Source organism: Paramisgurnus dabryanus, chromosome 9, assembly GCF_030506205.2.
Source record: "Paramisgurnus dabryanus chromosome 9, PD_genome_1.1, whole genome shotgun sequence".
Classification (NCBI taxonomy): domain Eukaryota; kingdom Metazoa; phylum Chordata; class Actinopteri; order Cypriniformes; family Cobitidae; genus Paramisgurnus; species Paramisgurnus dabryanus.
The window spans coordinates 2,806-22,085 of record NC_133345.1 but is presented as its reverse complement, the minus strand read 5'-3'; the positions used below and the strand labels follow the sequence as shown (position 1 = coordinate 22,085).

At 40.9% G+C, this 19,280-nt stretch overlaps 1 non-coding gene and 1 pseudogene across 1 annotated transcript; both read left to right on the top strand.

The window, feature by feature from the left end:
• Window positions 1–681: 681 nt before the first annotated feature.
• LOC135759538 (U2 spliceosomal RNA) lies at window positions 682–857 on the top strand (annotated as a pseudogene).
• Window positions 858–1,639: 782 nt separating this feature from the next.
• Window positions 1,640–1,804, top strand: LOC135759537 (U1 spliceosomal RNA). The gene has a single exon (XR_010536819.1). It is a non-coding gene; the product is annotated as a U1 spliceosomal RNA (small nuclear RNA).
• Window positions 1,805–19,280: the final 17,476 nt, after the last annotated feature.

Sequence of the window (19,280 nt, the reverse complement as noted above, 5' to 3'; positions counted from 1 at the left end):
CCTGGGGGTGGGTCGGGGCCTGAGGGTGTTGTCAGCACAAGAGTTCACCTCGCTCTGGCTCACCCTAAATGCCATTAAGGACACCATCTGGACCACCAGGAACCTGCTGGTGGGGAAACGTGTTACGGTGCCCCTCCACGCACGCGAGCGGATGGTCAGAACGGTGTTGCAGGGGCACCGGACATAATCATTCGGACGAAGGGGCCGGGGCCACACAAGGAGGTCCCAGCTTGCCACCGTGCCTGGCTGCCCGTAGATGCACCCAGACCACCACCGGCTACGGGAACAGCGGGCCAGCGGGCCGGAGGGTGGGGATCTCCGCTGGGCACCAAGAAAAAAATAAAAAAAGTTTGTTCTGTAGAGTGGGGTGATGGCCACGTTGGTAAGGGCTCACCCCGGCCCTGGACAATAAAGGACTTTAAAAAAAAAAAAAAATTTTAGGTTGTTGTTTTACAATTGTTAAAAACTTTATTTCATGCATTGTTTTATTCTTAAACTCATTGGCTTTTTACCCTTTTAACACCCAGAAAAGATTTTAATAGTCCCATCTCTTTAAAAAAGTCTTAAATGTTATTTATTGTCTGACGTTTTAAAGATATTTTATTGATATAAATGACTGTGACTGTGAATGTGAGTGTTTCTTTAAAGCCATGTTTGTTTTTGAAAAAAGATGTGATGACAATAAAAAATTTTCGAAAGAAAAATCTGTTCTTATCAGTTTAATGTCTGATACGTCTCCTATCCGGGGACTATATGTTAAATGGATTTTTGACCTTCGGAAATGGAAGCGGAGCTTGCTCCTTCCACTCCATGCATCAACATGGTATTGCAGTGTTTCCATGAATGGTGCGCTCCCCTTCTCGGGGACAAATAAGTCAAGTATAAAAAAAGAATTTGCTTCTTCTGTGCGTGAATGACGGTGTTTTTTCTAATCCGTGTGTTTTAAAATTGCTGTGTTTTCGTTGGCTTTATTGGTTTAACGAAAAGCTTGCGTGGAAATGAACACGCTGATAAAGAAATGTTTTTGTAATGTATTTAATTATTTTCTTTACAAGTTTGTGGTGGTGATCCGAGGACGAATTAAACATCCTCGACACACCTGAAGGTGCAACAAAAGCGAAAGAGGCCGATTGGAATGTTAAAAACACCTGAAAACTTTTTTTCACTACCCTTCATACTACAGCTGTCGAAAAACCACAGCAACGTCGACAGACCTGGAGGCATAGCTGTACTTGTTTAACTCACAACGACAACGGGTAAGTCATTGAGCCCTGTGTTTTTATTTATCCACGTTCTAAAATTGCTATGCTTTCGTTGTTTCTTGATTGCTCTGTACATTTATTTGTTTCTATTCCACGTAAAGTTACTTTGTAATAACGAAACCATATATTTGAATGCGCAATTTAAATCCATTTGATTTAAATTGTTTCACATATTTCACTCTACACGGTTCAACCGGGCTGGAAACGGAATAAAAATAGGGTAGATCTCGAAGAATGTTTGGTCTCAGACGTGGCTTCGTGCGCTTTCCACCTGGTCACACACAGTAATGAAATGTTAGTCGGATGGCCTTCGGGGGCGCCGTCGATGTGATCGGTCACAGGAAGATGCGGCCGTCTGGCCTCAAAGGGTGTCGCTCATACTTACCTGGCAGGGGAGACACCATGATCATGAAGGTGGTTCACCCAGGGCGAGGCTCAGCCATTGCACTCCGGTTGTGCTGACCCTTTGCGAATTTCCCAAATGTGGGAATCTCGACTGCAAAATTTCTGATAGTGGGGGACTGCGTTCGCGCTCTCCCCTGACCTTTGTGTTAAAAATAGATTATTTTGTCCAAGAGACGTCTAACCACGGCCCAAGAATACATTAGTCATCAAAAAAGCGGCTATTTAACGACTACATAATTTCTAATAGACAGCGAATATGTGTCTAGGCTAAAACAAGGCTTAATTTGGGCTGTCAGTGAAAATCTAATAGACGTTTGACCATTCCAAAAGAATAGACTAGCCATTAAATAGAACCACAATCAAACGGCTACATGTCTAAGAGACAGTCAACAAAATAATGCTTAGATGATTCTTTTCCTTCCAATATAAGAGGTTCTCGGGAATGGCAATCATCCAAACTAATAAATTATAAAGGCTTTTATAAGAAAATGACAACAGTTAAACAACATAGACAGCGTTGGGCAATACAAAATGCTAATAAATACAAGACAAATTGAAATATTGTACATCCATGTACATTAAACAAGCCAACAAATCTGCCAATGGGCTACGACAATTTTTCTTGAATTAAGTGTTTATATCTAGATTTGTTTCTTACCCCTTTGGCAGATTTATTTGCTTGTTTTAAGCCCAAATTCGCTTAAATTTTGAGTTTTTTTCTCCCTAAAGGCTAGGCTTATTTTCTTAGGGCATTTTGCTCATCAAAAAATGCATCTTATTTTAAGACTTTCTAGATATTTGTACAGTGAAAACAGTTCGAAATAACAAGTAAGAAATGATTTTTTGCAATGTATTCATTCATTCGCTACCCTTCATACTACAGCTGTCGAAAAACCACAGCAACGTCGACAGACCTGGAAGCGTAGCTGTATTTGTTTAACTCACAAAGACAACGGGTAAAGTATTTTCTTGATTACCTAAATGACTTGCTGTAAGAAAATAAGTTTAGGTTTAAGGGGGGGAAATACATGTGCATGCCACACGTGCACTGCCTTTTTTGTTAATTTTTCTTTCTTTTTTTAAACGGCAAGAAAAATCATCAAACTGTTATCAGAAAGTTTGTGTTAACAAGTCCACACATTTATTTATTTAATATAATTGCAACATTTTGCTGTCATATAATCGCACAGGCTGACATCGCGATTGCGATTGCGATGCGATTAATTGTGCAGCACTAATTTATTCTATTTTATTCCGTTAGCTATTTTGTTTTATGTCTTTTGGGCTTATTTAAACAAGAATTCTGACCCTCAAAGACCTGTTAGTCTGGCTTTAAAATGTCCACCTCCACTCCATTTATTATCCTAAATTAGATGCACCTGTTGGCTGCATAAAGACACCTGTCCACCCCATACAATCAGTAAGAATCCAACTACTAACATGGCCAAGACCAAAGAGCTTTCCAAAGACAGAGACAAAATTGTACTGGAAAGGGCAACGGGGAAATTGCCAAGCTGCTTGGTAAAAAAAGGTCCACTGTTGGAGCAATCATTAGAAAATGGAGGAAGCTAAACATGACTGTTAATCTCCCTCGGACTGGGGCTCCATGCAAGATCTCACCTTGTGGGGTTTCAATGAGGCTGTTTACACTTGGCATTAACATGCGTTTTCGTTGATCGGATCACAAGTGGACGACGTTAATGCCAGGTGTAAACGGTGTTCAAAACGTTTTGAACGCGTCCACTTTCGACCACTTTCAACCACATTCAGAGGTAGTCGAAACCACTTTCGATCGGATCGCTTTGGAGTTGCTGAACGCAATGTGGTTGAATGCGTTCGAACATCCACATGCGACCGCCTTCTCTCCGCCCATTTATCTAATCTGAGGTATTAAACACTAATTTTACGTCTTTTTTTGACTTCTGCCGTGAACATACGGTGAACAGCGCTATTTTTAGACTTTCATTGATAAAACTACTGCGGGGTGTTCTCCGTAGTTTCGTTTTGAAAGCGTGAAAGTTGCGCGATCCTATTTCATCAATTGCGCCGAAAATTCAGAGAAAGCTCCAACAAATAAACGTACAAAACACTGTGCAGCATGTATACTTGCTAAACAAGCAGCGGGCTCCGACATAATATAAGTTTGCGTCCATATAAACTCATAATTACTCCCGCTCGCGTTTGAATGACAGCAGAGAGACTCGCCCACCGTCTCACAGACCACCCCCTCACAGTATTCAGGACAGATGCGGTCGAAAGTGGACAAAAGAGACGGATTTAAATACCAGGTGTAAGCGCAATGTGTCTCTCTCGTCCACTTGTGATCCGATCGATGAAAACACATCTTAATACCAAGTGTAAACAGCCTCTATGATCCTAAGGTGAGAAATCAGCCCACAACTACATGGGAGGAGCTGGTCAATGACCTGAAAAGAGCTGAGACCACCATTTCCAAGTTTACTGTTGGTAATACACTAAGACATCATGGTTTGAAATCATGCATGGCACGGAAGGTTCCCCTGCTTAAACCAGCATATGTCCAGGCCCGTCTTAAGTTTGCCAATGACCATTTGGATGATCCAGAGGAGACATGGGAGAAAGTCATGTGGTCAGATGAGACCAAAATAGAACTTTTTGGTCATAATTCCACTAAACGTGTTTGAAGAAAGAAGAATGATGAGTACCATCCCAAGAACACCATACCTACTGTGAAGCAAGGGGGTGGTATTATCATGCTTTTGGACAATTTCAGACCCCCCCCATGATTTACTCCATAAATACTTATTTTCCTCATATACAATATATATACAATGGAGTGATGAGGGTGATGACTGTCAGGTGAAGAAGATATATACTGTGGCCAGCGTCATCACAGCTGCCACAACGACTTCAGGATCCAGTTCTGAGGGTGCTGGGCTAAGTTTGGGGTAGACAGTGAGTGCTGGGCTGAGTTCAGGGAAGCCAGGAGAATGAGCGCTTAAGAGATAAATTGCATAGATGGGGAGAAATCATCATGAATATATGATCATCCAGCCCCACCTTAAAACACGCATTAGGGATGGCATCACCCCAGCTTTCCAGATGAGCCAACTCCATGATCTCAGCTACATATACCTCCAGAGGCAATCCATTTTGCTGAAGGTGAAGAAGCAAGTAGTCCTCTGGAGAATCAATTTTATAAGGTCTGTTCTGTTACGGTTTAGTGGTGGATGATGACGAAGAAGATGAGGATAAATATAAACAAGAACTTCAATATACATTCCCTATGAAATAAACAATAAATCTACATCACAATAACGCAACTTAAACGAGAAAGGACAATGACTAAAAAACAACAGGGTATATATACACAATGGAGTGATGAGTGTGATGACTGGTCAGGTGAAGAGGATTGAAGATGATGATCAAGTGAGGGAGAGTGGAGGATGATGGGAAATTGAGATCTTAGAGAGATAACTGGGAAAACAAAGGAAAACAGGCAGGCTGACAAAACGGGACTGTAACACACTTAACTCTGATTACAAATTATATTAAGTGAGTATTTAGTAAACGCAAGTGTCTCTTTTATCATAAACCCTTATGTGATGCGATGCACATAGGTTCACATGACGCACAGAACACGTATTTTGACATGACAAGCCACATATATGATGGAAAAGCCGCCACTGGAAAGGGTATTTCTGTTTTCACCTTAAGACTTCAGTGTAACCACCCACTTCAGGTGTTTGACAGGATCAGTCTGATTGACAGACTACATCTTTTAAAGAGTTAGTTCACTACAAAATGTAAATGTTGTCATTAATTACTCTCCCTCATACCATTCCACACCCATAACACCTTCATTCATCTTCAGAACACAAATGAAGATATGTAACACAACTATTAGGTTCAAAGCTCATAAAGAACTTATTGTACGAGCTGTATTACAGGCTGCTGGGATCAGAATGATGACATTAAAGTCTACAGGTTCCCTCAATGCAGACAGACCTTCACCACAAGACCTGTTTTAGGTAAAAACGCGGTGCTGAGTGAAGTGGTGGAGAAACTGAGGACTAAACCACAAGCTGAATATGCTGGATCCGAAACATGTGACATTTGTACTGGGAAAAAAAGTATCCTGTCTGGTGTGTCTGGAATCATACTGTTAGAAAAATTCATCGAGTTTCACTCCAGTAAGCGACACAAAATAAGCGATGACACTGAACGTCCTTAGATGAGCTGCCCTTTAACACGATAAAATCTAAAGTAAATTCTACATTGTATCAGAAGTTGCTTGAAGAACAAGTGAGACCACCTGTCAAAAATGTTTTACCTGAAGTGGAACTGGACCTTGGAACATGACAATGACCCAAAACATAACAAATCCACCAAGGACTGGCTGCAAACTGGCAAAGTGAAAATCCCAGATCCTAAAACCTATTGAGGTCCTGTGGGGGGATTTAAAATGGACTGTATTGCAAGAAACTTCTTAAAGGGTGATGAAGGTCATTAATGATGTTATGATGCGCTAAAAGTTGTATATGTGTTGCAAATCACTTAAAACAATAATAGCTGTCACAAATGATATTACAAAGTGGAAACTAGTTATTTTTGCATTTATTGAGGCCATATTGTTTATCCTGTTTGAAAAGTTAAGTTAAAGCCATGTCACAACGTGAAGTTTGGGTGCATGCTGCTGGTTTGTGGTGGCCTACAAACATACACAGAAAATATGCTTGTAAGGAACATTTCTTTACCAGACAGTTTTGTGAATTGGTATTGAGTGCAATCCAGTTCCACATATCTTCATCTTTTAAAGACACCATACAGGTTAGTTTGTATTAATACACTGTTTAGTATTATAAGTGTTTTCAATACGTCAGCATTTATATGCAAGATAAACTTTGAATAGTTATTTTTTATAGTTATTACTTCTATATACGCTTCATTAGGTTCATATTCACGTTCTCCTGTATGCACATGATGGTCTAACGGCTCAAACTTATAAGGAAGTTAACCTGCACTGTCATCTATCGGATCATACTGTGATTCAGGGAATTCTGGTGCCAATTTAGCTGCTACTCTTGGCATCACTATCCAACTTGCCAATCTGTGTGTGTGTGTTGTACTTATTTACTTAATGTAACTCCCCTTGATGCAATTGCCACCTTTTCTCCATGCTCTACTCTCCCATCTTACCCCCAGATAACAGCCGCTTTTTAAAAAGTTTTTCAAATCCTGTCCCAATTACAATGTAAAATTCCAGTGCAAAGTAGTGGCTTAACAGAAAAATGAACAGTTTCACTTCTACTCTTTGATCTATCACATTATATTGCATTTTAACACAACTCAATGCTATTTTACATATTATCTGTTCTGTTGTCAGACATAAAACGAGTAGCCTATAAAATAGTGACTAAACACGACCCATTACACCTCGTGTTTAATCCAACCAGCTGTTCCTTTAACTGCTGCTAAAATCCTGATTTAGATATGCAACATTGTCTGACAAAATCACCATACATTTACATTGTAGCTTTACTGCTGTTGCTCTTAATTATAATTAATAATCATAATTGTTGTTGTGTTTTGAGCCATTTTTTGATTTTAAATGCGAGTGATATAGCGCAGACAATTCGGTGCAAATTCAGAAATATAAGAGAATACACTGTTGTTGTTGTTACACAGACTTCAGAACACGTGCACGGGCACTAGTGCGACAGCACTAGACTTCACAATTTAATCATAGCGTGTGTGTGTGGCACAAGTAGAAGCACACTATGTCATGATTCTCAGGGAACACAGAATACAGGAGCAGACTGATGAAACACAACACTATTTAAATAGAAAAACATGTAAAAGAAAAAAGACCCGCAAGAAGTAAAAACAACACGGAACCAGTAAACAACAATAAACAGACTAGGTAAAACAAACAATAAACTTGACAATGACTTAACTAGACTTGGATTAGACTTAAACACTAGGACTTACTTGGCACAGAGTACAAAACTAACCGGCACAAGCAAACAAAAGGGCATTAAATAAGGAGCAAATCAAGAGGGCAATCATGAAACAATAATAAGATAATTAACGAGGAGACGGGGGTCAGGGTAAGGAAATAAGACAAGGAAGCACACAGGAGGTGATTCTCAATGTTTAACTCCGCGTTCCTCCGTGTACTTTCTTTTTTGCGCAAACGTCAACAGTCACGGCTGTTACTGACAGAGAAGACACCTGATCGAGTTCATCATGACTTAACGAAAGGTTAGCAGTAGTGTTTCCCACACATACCCGTTTTCTTGGTCTGAGTCTGTGTGCAAGCTCTCTCCCTCCCCTATGATACAATATGCTTGTGCACGTGTTCTATAGTCGTAACATAGCAACAGTGTATTCTCTAATTTTTCTAAATTTAATATATGACGTCACATATATGCTAATAGGCGTGTCACGTCATCACCGCCACAGTCTCTCAAAATTCTGTGGGAAACACTGAATGCTAAAGAGGAGCATCGCATGGCCTCTGAAGGAAGTGACTTGTAAGGACCAGTCCTGCCAAGGAAGTATCCTTGACATTGAGAAACAGCTACAGTATAAACAAAGGCCTTGTGCTACCTCAAAAAAGATTTGGGCCTGTTATAATCCTGAAGAGAAAACAGGATACGCACATCCAAAAAAGTCTTGACCAGGTGCAAGATCTAAAGATGAATAAAAAAAACAGAAAAAGATCTGCACACTGTAAAAAGTCCCTTTTATTTCAAAAGTTAAGAAAGCAAAGTTTCAGTCGAAGACCTTCGTCTGGGAAACACTGGTTTGCCAGACGAAGGTCTTCGACCAAAACTTAGCTTTTTTAACTTTTGAAATAAAAGGGACTTTTTACAGTATGCAGATCTTTTTCTGTTTTTTTCCTGTTATAATCCTGCCACAAAGGACAAAGACTATTACAGGAAGGTAGGGCCATGACACACTATACAGGTGCTGCGTCCGAAACCGCCTTCTTCCATACCATATTTTGGGCAAAAAACAGTAGGCGAGGTGAGTAGTATGTCCGAATACATAGTATTAAAAAAACAGTATGCGAAATGTACCTGGATGACCTACTACTTCCGGTTAGATTTTGCAGTGTGCATATGACTGACACTTCTCTATCCCATGATGCCCCGGGAGTGGAGTTATCCACTGAAGAAGAGGCGTCGTCATATTAGGAAATGTCAGAAACGACAATGAGGCTGTATTCGCACTGGTATGACATGACGTAATGACGACATATGTGACGTATCAACATGGCGGATGTAGTATGTCTTAATGGTATTTATATTACCAGGATTCATACTGTAAGTAGGTACTCTCATTCAGTACGTGCTGTACAGTATGCGGTTTCAGACGCAGCCAGGGTATAGACCCTTTTACAGTTGGTAAACATTGTGACGTATTTGTGTGGGCGGGGCTTAGCTGGAGGCAAAAAGAGCCGCAGAGGCAATGTTGACAAGCTTAAGATAGCACGTTTTAGGAAGGATTTATTAAACATGGATGCAAACACTGTCAGGACCGCGGGACCGTGACACGTATTTTTGTAAATTAACTCTTGCGATTTTAAGGTTTTAGATATTTCCTAGACAACATATGAATTACTTTGAGGTGGTTTGGGTAATTTTGTCTAGGCTTACTGTCTTATGTAACCTATCGCTGGGCTAACTATTGATTATTTTAAGAGACTATTCAAACGATGGCATACACATCTATCGCTGTATGTTTGTTTAACATTTAAGCTAAACAATAGCGCGGTTGGCGACTTTTCACCTATAAAACAGAAACTTGCTGATTTGTACTAGATAAAACCAACACAACAGTAAATATGCATAGGTTATTTTACCTGATATGAAGTGTGCACTGCAAACACGAGCATTATTTATGATAGTCTCCGTCTAGTCTATACGCCGTATTGCATTCAACCACAATTGTCTTCTTGATTTCTGTGAAGCAATGTCTGCTGGGATCCGGTAAAACTTTATTTTTGAACCAAAAGTGCTGTTCCTTTTAATCTGGCAGCCAAAAACACAACAAGATGACATTTTAAAGTCAAAAACTCAAACTTTTAGCGCGCCGGCTATGAGTTCCTACTTATTTTTTGCCTCCAGCTAGAGCGGTGACGTTACAGTGACGTGGGCGATTAAGGGGTCTATATAATAAACATATGGATGTAATTCACTCTGTACGTATCAAATAGCATTTAAACAATAAAACATTACAAAGTTGTTGCATACAAAGAATTACAAACACAAAACCATGGTTCATTCTGAGTGTACTGCTACCCATCCCCCAGAGTGTACAGTAAGACACCATTAGTAATTACGAGGACGTACAAACACAAAACCATGGTCCATTCTGAGTGTAGTTAGAGAAACACTGAACTGCTGAACATCCCCCGGAGTGTACAGTAATACACCATCAGTAATTACAAGGACGTACAAACACAAAACCATGGTCTATTCTGAGTGTACTGCTACCCATCCCCCAGAGTGCACAGTAAGACACCATCAGTAATTACGAGGACGTACAAACACAAAACCATGGTACATTCTGAATGTAGTTAGAGAAACTCTGAACTGCTGCCAATCCCCCACGGTGAAAAGTAAGACACAATCAGTAATTATGAGGACGTATGAGCACAAAAACCTGGTCCATTCTGAATGTAGTTAGAGAAACACTGAACTGCTGAACATCCCCCAGAGTGTACAGTAAGACACCATCAGTAATTACATTGACATACAAACACAAAACCATGATCTATTCTAAGTGTACTGCTACCCATCCCCCAGAGTGTACAGTAAGACACCATCAGTAATTACGAGGACGTACAAACACAAAACCATGGTCCATTCTGAGTGTAGTTAGAGAAACACTGAACTGCTGAACATCCCCCAGAGTGTACAGTAAGACACCATGAGTAATTACAAGGACGTACAAACACAAAACCATGGTCTATTCTGAGTGTAGTTAGAGAAACACTGAACTGCTGCCCATCTCCCAGAGTGTACAGTAAGACACCATCAGTAATTACATGGACATACAAACACAAAACCATGATCTATTCTAAGTGTACTGCTACCTATCCCCCAGAGTGTACAGTAAGACACCATCAGTAATTACGAGGACGTACAAACACAAAACCATGGTACATTCTGAATGTAGTTAGAGAAACTCTGAACTACTGCCAATCCCCCACGGTGAAAAGTAAAAAACAATCAGTAATTATGAGGACGTATGAGCACAAAACCCTGGTCCATTCTGAATGTAGTTAGAGAAACACTGAACTGCTGAACATCCCCCGGAGTGTACAGTAATACACCATCAGTAATTACAAGGACGTACAAACACAAAACCATGGTCTATTCTGAGTGTACTGCTACCCATCCCCCAGAGTGTACAGTAAGACACCATCAGTAATTACGAGGACGTACAAACACAAAACCATGGTACATTCTGAATGTAGTTAGAGAAACTCTGAACTGCTGCCAATCCCCACGGTGAAAAGTAAGACACAATCAGTAATTATGAGGACGTATGAGCACAAAAACCTGGTCCATTCTGAATGTAGTTAGAGAAACACTGAACTGCTGAACATCCCCCAGAGTGTACAGTAGGACACCATGAGTAATTACGAGGACGTACAAACACAAAACCATGGTCTATTTTGAGTGTAGTTAGAGAAACACTGAACTGCTGCCTATCCCCCAGATTGTACAGTAATACACCATCAGTAATTACGAGGACATACAAACACAAAATCATGATTTATTCTAAGTTTACTGTTACCCATCCCCCAGAGTGTACAGTAAGACACCATCAGTAAATACGAGGACGTACAAACACAAAACCATGGTCGATTCTGAGTGTAGTTAGAGAAACACTGAACTGTTGCCCATCCCCCAGAGTGTACAGTAAGACACCATCAGTAATTACATGGACATACAAACACAAAACCATGATCTATTCTAAGTGTACTGCTACCTATCCCCCAGAGTGTACAGTAAGACACCATCAGTAATTACGAGGACGTTCAAACACAAAACCATGGTACATTCTGAATGTAGTTAGAGAAACTCTGAACTGCTGCCAATCCCCCACGGTGAAAAGTAAGACACAATCAGTAATTATGAGGACGTATGAGCACAAAACCCTGGTCCATTCTGAATGTAGTTAGAGAAACACTGAACTCAACACTGAACTTTAGCCTGCCAGTGTTTAGTCAGCACTGCAGTCACAATATAGTGAGTGTTCAACTAGCAGACACAGTGTGGTGACACTGTTCAACTAGCAGACACAGTGCGGTGACAGTGTTCAACTAGCAGACACAGTGCGGTGACAGTGTTCAACTAGCAGACACAGTGCGGTGACAGTGTTCAACTAGCAGACACAGTGCGGTGACAGTGTTCAACTAGCAGACACAGTATGGTGACAGTGTTTAACTAAAAGACACAGTATGGTGTCAGTGTTTAAGTAGTAGTCACAGTTAGTTACAGTGCTTTCCTAGTAGTCACAGTGCGGGACAGTGTTTACCTAGCAGACACAGTAGAGTGACAGTGTTTAACTAGAAGTCAAAGTATGGTGACAGTGTTTAACTAGAAGTCATAGTTAATGACAGTGTTTTATTAGCAGTCACAGTGCGGTGACAGTGTTTAACTAGCAGACATATTGCAGTCAAAGTGTTTTATTAGCAGTCACAGACTAGCGTGGTGACAGTGTTAAACTAGCAGACACAGTATGGTGACAGTGTTTAACTACAAGTCAAAGTATAGTGACAGTGTTTAACTAGAAGTCATAGTTAATGACAGTGTTTTATTAGCAGTCACAGTGCGGTGACAGTGTTAAACTAGCAGACATATTGCAGTCAAAGTGTTTTACTAACAGTCACAGTTAGTGACAGTATTTAATTAGCAGTCACAGTGTGGTGACAGTGTTTTACTAGCAGACATATTGCAGTCAAAGTGTTTTACTAGCAGTCACAGTTAGTGACAGTGTTTAATTAGCAGTCACAGTATGGTGACAGTGTTTAACTAGAAGTCACAGTTAGTAACAGTGTTTTATTAGCAGTCACAGTGTGGTGACAGTGTTTAAATAGCAGACACAGTATGGTGACAGTGTTTAACTAGCAGGCACAGTATGGTGACAGTGTTTAACTAGTAGTCACAGTTAATAACAGTGTTTTATTAGCAGTCACAGTGCGGTGACAGTGATAAACTAGAAGACATATTGCAGTCAAAGTGTTTTACTAGCAGTCACAGTTAGTGACAGTGTTTAATTAGCAGTCACAGTGCAGTGACAGTGTTCAACCAGAAGACCCAGTGTGGTAACAGTGTTCAAATAGCAGACACAGTATGGTGACAGTGTTTAACTATCAGACACAGTACGGTGATGGTGTTCAACTATCAGACACAGTAAGGTGACAGTGTTTAACTAGAAGTCATAGTTAGTCACAGTGTTTTACTATCAGTTACAATGCGGTGAGATTGTTTAACTAGCAGACATATTGCAGTTAAAGTGTTTTACTAGCAGTCACAGTAAGTGACAGTGTTTAAAAGCAGTCACAGTGTGTTGACAGTGTTTAACTAGCAGACATATTACAGTCAAAGTGTTTTACTCGCAGTCACAGTTAGTGACAGTGTTTAATTAGCAGACACAGTGTGGTGACAGTGTTCAACTAGCAGACACAGTGCGGTGACAGTGTTCAACTAGCAGACACAGTGCGGTGACAGTGTTCAACTAGCAGACACAGTGCGGTGACAGTGTTCAACTAGCAGACACAGTGCGGTGACAGTGTTCAACTAGCAGACACAGTGCGGTGACAGTGTTCAACTAGCAGACACAGTGCGGTGACAGTGTTCAACTAGCAGACACAGTGCGGTGACAGTGTTCAACTAGCAGACACAGTGCGGTGACAGTGTTCAACTAGCAGACACAGTGCGGTGACAGTGTTCAACTAGCAGACACAGTGCGGTGACAGTGTTCAACTAGCAGACACAGTATGGTGACAGTGTTTAACTAAAAGACACAGTATGGTGTCAGTGTTTAAGTAGCAGACACCATGCGGTGACAGTGTTCAACTAGCAGACACAGTGCGGTGACAGTGTTCAACTAGCAGACACAGTGCGGTGACAGTGTTCAACTAGCAGGCACAGTGCAGTGACAGTGTTTAACTAGCAAGACACAGTGCGGTGACAGTGTTTAACTAGCAGACACAGTGCGGTGAAAGTGTTTAATTAGCAGTCACAGTGCGGTGACAGTGTTTAACTATCAGACACAGTACAGTGACAGTGTTAAACTAGCAGACACAGTACGGTGACAGTGTTTAACTAGAAGACACAGTATGGTGTCAATGTTTAAGTAGTAGTCACAGTTAGTTACAGTGCTTTCCTAGTAGTCACAGTGCGGGACAGTGTTTACCTAGCAGACACAGTATAGTGACAGTGTTTAAATAGAAGTCAAAGTATGATGACAGTGTTTAACTAGAAGTCATAGTTAATGACAGTGTTTTATTAGCAGTCACAGTGCGGTGACAGTGTTTAACTAGCAGACATATTGCAGTCAAAGTGTTTTATTAGCAGTCACAGACTAGCGTGGTGACAGTGTTAAACTAGCAGTCACAGTATGGTGACAGTGTTTAACTAGAAGTCATAGTTAATGACAGTGTTTTATTAGCAGTCACAGTGCGGTGACAGTGTTAAACTAGCAGACATATTGCAGTCAAAGTGTTTTACTAACAGTCACAGTTAGTGACAGTATTTAATTAGCAGTCACAGTGTGGTGACAGTGTTTTACTAGCAGACATATTGCAGTCAAAGTGTTTTACTAGCAGTCACAGTTAGTGACAGTGTTTAATTAGCAGTCACAGTATGGTGACAGTGTTTAACTAGAAGTCACAGTTAGTGACAGTGTTTTATTAGCAGACACAGTATGGTGACAGTGTTTAACTAGCAGGCACAGTATGGTGACAGTGTTTAACTAGTAGTCACAGTTAATGACAGTGTTTTATTAGCAGTCACAGTGCGGTGACAGTGATAAACTAGCAGACATATTGCAGTCAAAGTGTTTTACTAGCAGTCACAGTTAGTGACAGTATTTAATTAGCAGTCACAGTGCAGTGACACTGTTCAACTAGCAGACACAGTGTGGTAACAGTGTTCAAATAGCAGACACAGTATGGTGACAGTGTTTTACTATCAGACACAGTACAGTGACGGTGTTCAACTATCAGACACAGTAAGGTGACAGTGTTTAACTAGAAGTCAGAGTTAGTCACAGTGTTTTACTATCAGTCACAATGCGGTGAGATTGTTTAATTAGCAGCACAGTGCGAAGAGATTGTTTAATTAGCTGCACAGTGCGGTGACAGTGTTTAACAAGAAGTCACAGTTAGTGAGTTTTACTAGCAGTCAGAGTCAGTGAAAGTGTTTAAGTAGCAGTCACAGTGCGGTGAGAGTGTTTAACTAGAAGTCACAGTTAGTTACAGTGCTTTCCTAGTAGGGGTGGAACGGTACACAGAAGTCACGGTTCGGTTCGTACCTCGGTTCAGGCGTCACGGTTCGATTAAATTTCGGTACAATGGAGGGAAAAGCAAAACAAAAATGCAGAAGGCAATTTTTTTAGTACTTAAGATAATCTTAAAAACATAGGTGTCCTTATCTGTGTTATTTTGAGATGTCATGAATATGAACTGAAATGCATTTAACATACTATCTCGTATTACAAAAATCAGGGATGTGATTCTTCCGGATTAATCCGGAATTCCGGATTATCCGACCTGAAAATGTGACCTACGTGAATCATGCAGATACGTAAAAAATAGGGGGGAGGGGGGTATCTCACAGCCGTCACCATGGTAACCCGGGACGAAACCACAATCGCCGTCCCCGCGCAACAGGGCCACACCGGGCGGCACGTTAGATGACAAAGAGATGCATTTTCCTTCCTTTCCAAGTATCAACAAGGACGTGTTTCCGACCGTTCGCAAATGGCGGATGGCGAAGTATGATTGTATTGGTCAGATCAATAAAGCTCCCTGCGAGGGGTCCTGCAGTGTACCTCAGTCGCCCTCGCGGTACAGTGGTATCGTGAAAAGAACATCTCCAGATCGGATGATCTGGGTATGTATTATTGCTTGTGTCTATCGAAAAAGGAATCACGATCTCGATTCATACCCTGCATTCAGATGCACGTGTTCACGTATTTACATTAAAACAATCCAGATGTTATGTTGTCAAACTTGCTTACACTCACACAGTGCAAAACCAAACCCTATTCATTCACCAATCAGACCCGATCGTTTCTCTCCTCTCTTCTCCTCATTTGCGACGTTTGGCTGTCACCCGCGTGACGCGAAACAAAGCGTCAAACATATTCTGCGTGATTCACGTAGGTCACATGTTCAGGTCGGAAAATCCGGAATTCCGGATTAATCCGGAAGAATCACATCCCTGAAAAATGTATACCACTTTAAGTAATCTTGTATTCATCTTACATACAAATATGAGTTCAAATGTATTACAAGTGTTACCTAAATACATTTTAAAATTACATTTTGGCCTTATTTCATATTAATGTACTAAAGAACAAAAAAAATAGGCTTGTAGGATGAATTAATAAGGTGTGTACGACTTCACGGGGCGCTGTAAGAAACGTCAAGTGGATGACGTCAGAGTAACGCAAGAGCGATTTGAAATCAGCATCCTCTGCAAGATTTCTCGCGGTACTCTGACGCTGATGGCGCTGCGTAAAGTTGAGCACACTTAAAAAAAGCAGCTGGACTTGACAGAACTGCCCTGTATTTGCCTGCGCTTTGTCCATAAATTGTATATACAGGACAATTTATCTCCTACTTCTCAGCGTGAGAAACACAAAGTGTGGCGTGTGAGCGTGTAAACTAACTGAAATGCGTGTGTCTCAAGGTGAATGCGTGAGACTTGAAAGCCCTCATTAGATGTATTTCCACTCACATACCCAACAACTGCTGAGCAACGCCCACACACAGTCCTCGTCTTTACCAACACTCTCTCGCCTGTACTACTATAACTGACTGGAAAACCGTAGTTTTGCCAAACTTGCGATCTTAAAAAGGCCGGCGGATCTCCTAACTCCTGTGGAACATCACCACTTGCCATACTCGCTGTCGCTGCTCGCTCACTCACTGACTGGACCGGCGTCGACCTGACAAAAAACTGCAGAGTGACAGAGAATGTAGACAGGCTCTGATAAAGCGCATACATAGGCGGAGCTCGGCTGCATCGGCGCCAATCAGAGCTTCAGAGCTAAAGCGGGGCTACAGATTAGCTGTCCATAAAAAGCCCGCGTATCTAACAGTAGTTCCACATACATTAATTATTTTGCACGTAAGTTTTTTTATTTTCATACCGTGCATTCTCCGTTTAAATTCATGCACCGAACCGTGACCCCCGTACCGATTCGGTTCGAAACGGATACATGTACCGTTCCAACCCTATTTCCTAGTAGTCACTGTGCGGGACAGTGTTTACCTAGCAGACACCGTATAGTGACAGTCTTTAACTAGAAGTCACAGTATGGTGACAGTGTTTTACTAGAAGTCAGAGTTAGTCACATTGTTTTCCTTGTAGTGACAGTGCAGTGAGAGTGTTTATAGCAGCACAGTGCGGTGACAGTGTTTAACTATCAGTATGGTGACAGAGTTTAATGGCAATCACAGTGCAGTGAAATTAGTCAGTTTATGATATTTTGTTTTACGTGGTATTGCTAATGAATAGCCAAACTCTTGAAAACGAACTGTAGCAACAGTTTTTATCTGAGTAGGACCTAAACTCTGCAGGACAGTGGTTCTCCAAAAGCAGAGTTCCCTTTACCTTGGTCATCATCTTTCCAGGATACAAACAAACACTTCACTGGCAAATACCTTCTTTGTTCTATCATCTGCTGGACAGTTGAGCAAACCTTCTGTCTGTTTTTCATCTTAGAAGTTACCTGTGAAAAGTGAATCAAGCTTTAATGATGAACAACGTATTCTTTGCTCTTGTGTAATTGATAGTACTTGTGCAATAAGTTATTTCACAGAGCAGATGTTTACATTTAGGCTTAGTCCAAGACCAAAATTTAAATACACGTGATTCTTAGTACTGTGTGATGTTATCTAGATCAGTGGTTCTTAAACTGATGTATGGTGAATTTGCCTTTCCAGCAACTTCTATATATTTGACCTCTTGCCAACAGTGACAGTAAAATGTTTAAAATCATCTTTTCATACTAAAAACTGAGGCTCACACACATTAAAAAAGATTTAAAAATGCACTGATGATCAAAAAGGCAAAACCATAGGTGAAGGTTGAAATGATAATTATTATTGGTGTCAATTTTTTTTTTTTGTTGTCTGAAAAAACAGTTTCTAAAGACCACAACTAAGCTATAACTAAACAACCAAATGAATAAAAACTCTAAAAAAAATAACTCTTTACACTGTTCACCCTGTCCAATATTCCACATACACCTGACTTTGAAAGTATGGTGCTACATTCTTGATCTTTAAATTGAAGTAAAAATGAAATCCCAGGACACTTAAAACAACCAAGAGAGATTAACTTTGCTACCTGTTCTATCACTGATGTGAAAGTGCAAGACAAGCGGTTATTTTAATTCAGTCAAGTTTGAAATCGCTTTTATCCAGTCATGACGGTTCACACCACAAATGAAAACGCAGGGTTTAGGGATGACAGTGTGAAACGTCAGCTTATGAATACCCAGGGTTATCTCTTAACCTCTGGTTAAGTATGAACAATGTGAAACGTGAAACAGATAACCCAGGATTCTGTTAACCCAGGGTTTAGAATAACCCAGGGTTAACTTTTCCAGTGTGAAAAGCCCTATTGTGTCAGAAGCTGATGCTATGAGAGCTCCTCCCACTTCCATTTTCTCTGAAGCTGGCGTGCAGACTGTCCTTCTATGTCCACACACAGGCTTAGATGGGATAGCGCTGCAACCTGTGAACGTGTGCTGGGCTAAATAGATCCCAGCATAAAGCACCGGCATAAGTGCGCTGTACAGTGCTTTCTCATCAGGCATGTGTTCATTGCACAGTCGCAATGTCTTGACTCAGTATTGTGCACTGCAACGATAATGTGAAAGGACCGTGGCAGATGGGGTGGTCTGCGTCGCATAGAAGCAGTAGGCCGCTCTGAGTACTAGGATATAAGAATACCCGAAGCAGTAATGCAGAGTTCAGACTGCATGATTTTCAAACTAGTGGAGTCACAGATGTTTTCACTTTGCGCGACTATCTGGGGTAGCATGACTATCTGGGGAACTTCCAGCTGTCCTGTATTTTGCTCTCTCATTGGCTGTAGGTCATTGGCGATGTTTTTTTAGTCAAAACACATTTCACACGGCATGATTTTGAATCGCTCAGATCACGTCTTTGATAATTTACACTGTGTCATTGTCACTCGCGTGCACGAGCATCGATTTGCCTGTGATTTCAGGCATTTAGCTGCAATTTCTCAAAACCTGTCGGCGAGTCAAAATCAGGGCTAAAATCGTGCAGTCTGAACTCTGAACTCAGCATAAGTTAAAGGGGTAAACACTGCCGGGTAAGATAAAGGGGTAAACACTGCCGAATGA